This window comes from Pseudomyrmex gracilis, unplaced genomic scaffold, assembly GCF_002006095.1.
Source record: "Pseudomyrmex gracilis isolate BER0280 unplaced genomic scaffold, ASM200609v1 scaffold_4297, whole genome shotgun sequence".
Lineage (NCBI taxonomy): Eukaryota > Metazoa > Arthropoda > Insecta > Hymenoptera > Formicidae > Pseudomyrmex > Pseudomyrmex gracilis.
Window position 1 is genome coordinate 1 of NW_018024881.1, and position 4,959 is coordinate 4,959.

The following is a 4,959-nucleotide window of genomic DNA, read 5'->3' on the forward strand; positions in this document are numbered from 1 at the left end:
ACAAACTGAATCAGGTCTCCAAAGATTAATTTGAGTGAAATCTCGAATTAATTCCCCTCTTACGATNTGCCATTAGTTTTTTTCACGTTAATCACGTTACGTCAAATTAATGACGTAAGTAAACGTCATTAACATGACGTCATTTTTGACGAGACAAACTCACGTCATCATTACGTTAATATCACGTCATAAACTAACGTCGAACTGGTCAAAAACTGACTTTATATTAACGTCATTATAACATCAGCTGGTTGCCTGGGTATATTGTATTGTACAATATAATACCTAATATTATACTATATTGCATTATATTATATTGCAATCTTACTATGATATTTCCGTAATATTACGTGCTATGTGGGATCTTACACATAATACGTAAATATATACTCAAAAACAAATTTTTAACAACCGTATTATTTAAATAACGTCATTATGACGTCTTACTCATTTCAACTGACGTCACTCTAAAGACCAATAGTTACATCATATATGACGTATATGTATAACGTACATATTGACATCATTGTTATGACGTTCAAAATAACGTCAGATTTAGATCATAATCACTAATTAGTGACAAAAATCACGTATATTTACGTCATTACAACGTCAGCTGGTTGCTTGGGATATATATAAAGAACTCCGAATATTCCCCTAACTAATTTTCTACTCCTGGCTGAGGAGTTTTTTTCGTAATATTTTATAAATTAGTTAGGAGGGTATTCGAGGTCCTTCATATATGTGATGCAAAATTAGCATCCTATATGTGATTTTAAGAAGTGAAATTCAATTCCAAAAACTTACGTGAAAAATTTATATGTGAACGCATATATATAAATGTATGCATACATATATATACGCACAGTTTTCCGCACAACAGCCTACGATCGGCTTTTATTGACGGGACTTACATATACTCACACAAAACAAAAACTCCATTAGACGTCTATTAGACGTCGATAGCTTCATGCGACATCTAAGATGTCTAATGGATGTCTGGATGGATGGATGTCTGTGTAGATATTTATTAGTTTGATACTTCAAGAGCCCGAGATGATTCTCTATTAATTATTAATTGTTAAAATTTAAAAAACTTGAACATCTCTTGTGCATACAGAAAATTAAACAAAAAAGTCACTATATATAAACTGCAACAAGTCAACATATATGAACCGCAGCAAGTTCTCAATTACGGAGACAACATGGAAATGCCAGAGATTCTACTAATTCTCATCTGAAAGAAAAGAAGTATTCAACACTGAAATGTCATTGAGGTTTGCTTTCGTTTTTGCCTTGTCTTCATCGCTTTGGTTTTCAGTGACAGATTCCGCTACATCACTGAGTTTCATTTTCATTGCTTTTTTGATTTTCTGAGCCTGACTCAGAATTATCTTCTGTCTCATTTTTCTCTTGATCTAACATCGCTAAGAACTATTTTAAACCAAAAGAAGAACAGGTTGCGAGACACATTAGAGACAAAAAACGCTAAATATGTACGTAAGACATTCGTCAAAAACAGAACACAAAAAAGACAATATAGAGACAACGCTAAAGACAAGAATAAGACTAAAAAAGACAAGATTAAGACAAATTAAAGACACAGATGTACTCAGAGATACAGCAGGTACAATATAAGAACAAAGGACAGGAATGAGACACAAAAAAGACAGATCTAGGACATGGAAAACATGTTTTAAACATTAGAAGGACACAACTCTGTGTCCTATCCATCGGCTCATGAGGGCAGAGATACAGCAGGTACAATATAAAAACAAAAAACAAGAATGAGACACAAAAAAGACAAATCTAGGACACAGAAGACACGTTTTAGACATTAGAAGAACATACTTGTGTCCTACTCTTGTTCATCGGCTCATGAGGGATATTTCTTGAGTTCCCTCGAATATTATTTGGACATCATCTGTTATCCGAAAGATATTACTAAAGCAGATTAGTACAGCTTATAGACATCCCAAAATGGTTTCAAATATCTGACAAGGGAAGTGACGCAAGTGTCCCTCTCCGATTTTGATGAGCTTTGAATATGTAGTAAAGTAGCTAAAATTAAGAGACCCGTATTTTTTTCATGTGCTTTCTTGCACGTTTGGGGAGTGATACACCCCTTCGAAAAAAAACCGGTTTTTTTGTTTTATGCGAGTATCATCAAAACGGTAAGAAATATACAAAAATGTTTCAAATAAAAGTTGCATAGTATTTTATAGGCTTTACAACCGCGTAGTTGGATTTATTTTTCATTCAACATTTTTTTATTTACCCCCGCCCGTCATTTTTTTCAATTTTTAAAATTTTTGTACGGAAAAATTGTAGCATTTTTTACGCTGAATTCAACCACATATGATTTTCTTATGTTTCAAAATCGCATCTTTCAGAAATAAACCATCAATATCGTATTATATGCGTCGCGCTGCATGACTCATCATTTACATCGCGCTTTAATCGTAATAGGCGATACTAAAATTAAAGAATGAAGATAGTCACGTAGTCACGTATTGGATAAAGTTCTAATCACAAAGCAAAAAGCAAAGTTTAAAAGCCTTGCTAAGACATCTCTTCCACTGATGCTTTACACTTTTAATTCATTTAACACAGATTAATTTCATATAATATTATATACATATAAATTAGTACTATTATTTTTAAATATAACTTTAGCTTTAACGATTTTATAAGATGATATTCAAAACATACTAATTACATACACACTCACACGTAAGAAATAAAAAGAAATATAATTTGAAAGATAAATAAATGGAAGTGTTACAATTCAATTTATAGTGCAATTTCTGTTTATTTTTCAATATTAATTAATACAAAGAATTTAAATTAATTACAGGTTCTAATCAATAGTAAGAACATTCCCTTTTGTGTTTATTGTGTTTTTAGGTTTTTTAACAGACTAGATTTATCAGACCAATCATTTTGACTGGTCGTGCAATTTCAATTCAAAATTCCTACTGCATGTAACATTTGCTTTCCGAAATGATGTTATGACTTTTGTAGCTATAAGTAAAGAATACATTTTATGAACTTAATGTTACTTTATATATATTNGTAACAAATATATTTTTTGTATTTTTTAATAGGTATATTTAAATAGCTGGTATATCTAGTGTTAATTGTAAAATGAATGTAATGTGGGTGTGTGTGTAATAAAACAATTAAAACTCTAGTTTCAAGAACATACAACATAATATATAAGTATAACATATAATATTTAACCATTACAGAATATAGTAACATAAACATATATTCACAAGTGAACATGTATAGAAAAAACATATATTAAAAATATTAAGTGAATTTATGGATATACATAAGTATCACAAAGGTGATGTTCGTGAAAGAAATGATTTATGCAAAGCGATTTTTTGCACCATGCGCAAGTAATTATTGCAGTTGAGCCACAAATATCACATGTCGATTTTAACTGATTTTTGAAACAATATTCTACTAGTGTTTCAAATTCTTCCGATTTATTTTCCACATACCCGCTTTTATGCCATGCGTATCAAAATAGATTTCTAAATCTAGGCGATGAAAACTGACCATGAGTTAATGATTGTAATTTAAAAATATTGTTTCTTGCGTGAAGATTTATTTCGAGATTCAAAAGCATTACAATATCTGAAAAGTGTTTAATGAAATTTTTCCACAAACAAAAACCATATACATCTAATGGTTGTATGTTTCCTGTTGTTCCAGCCGGTATAAATAATAGAATTATAAATTTGAAAAGAAAGGCCGTAAACGATTTAAAAAATAAATAAGTTAGACCTTCCAGCCTTCGAACTAAGGATCGCAGTAGTTAAATGAATAATAAGATGAATTACATGGAACGTTTCGATCTTTATTCTTGTAAGATCATCTTTAGCCGAGCTGAGCAAGAAAACATGAAAATAAATAACTACAATATTAAAATTCGCATATACACATTATTACAAACATCAAAAATCGTTACAATATGACAGCATGTCGAATAAAGGTCGCATACACACCTTAATAAAAATAAATATAAATCAGAGGTCGCTACATTGTGACGTCGCAGGAGAGAAGTCAAAAACCACCACGATAAAGATAGGAATTGTTGATCGTTTAATTCGTCTCCGTATCGATTTTACTTGAAAAAAATTTTTTTGTTCTTTTAATATGTTAACTTAGAAACGCGAAACGTAAGTGAAAAAATAATAATATGAAGAGACATTGAAAGAAAAGATGTTTAAGTCATTGAGTCAAATTTGATAAAAAAATATAAATTAAAATTATATAAATGTTGTCCAAATAAATAAAAGTAGTCATAAAAAAGAGATGTCAATGAAAGGTCATGATAATTACTCACAGAATAATTGGCAAATTAGTCAAAACGTTGAAATCTCTCGAACAACAATCACAGTACAGCGACAACCGTTCAACGCAACGGGTAAAATACAAATGCAAAGAAAACATAAAGAACGGAAGAGGTGAGGCTAAGCGTGAGAAGGGGAAGAGAACACAAGACATAGAATCAACTCAGTTTTGAGATTAACTAAGAATAGATAGGATCCAACAGGTCCGTGTCTTTCATTAAATTTATACCGTTCTTTTGCATCTTTATGTGCAGCATCTCGGAAATGAGCTTCTTATGATGAGATTGCTCGCTATCTAATATCTGTGCATCTGTCCATGCAAAATCATGTCCCAGGTCACTCCGGTGTTTTAGATTGTACTACAGACTCAATTCTTTTTGTTCCTTCATATGCTAATGTACGACCGGCATGCAATTCTAACTGGAATCCGCTTTAATCACTGTTGTAAATATTTTCTGCTCCATATTGAGTTATTTGATATTTAACGTTTTCAATAAATGAATTACACTTTTCTTCAAGCTCAACGTTTGCTAGTATAGATTTTTTTGTTACAAATTTTGTTATTTTTACGAGATACAATATTATGTATTAC

General features: G+C 31.0%; 1 long non-coding RNA gene across 1 annotated transcript; it reads right to left on the minus strand.

Annotated features, from left to right (window-relative positions):
• Positions 1-3,374: 3,374 nt before the first annotated feature.
• On the minus strand, positions 3,375-4,444 carry LOC109863343. The gene is made up of 3 exons (XR_002251321.1): positions 4,361-4,444; positions 4,020-4,141; positions 3,375-3,900 (listed from the first exon to the last, which is right to left on the minus strand). It is a non-coding gene; the product is annotated as an uncharacterized LOC109863343 (long non-coding RNA).
• Positions 4,445-4,959: the final 515 nt, after the last annotated feature.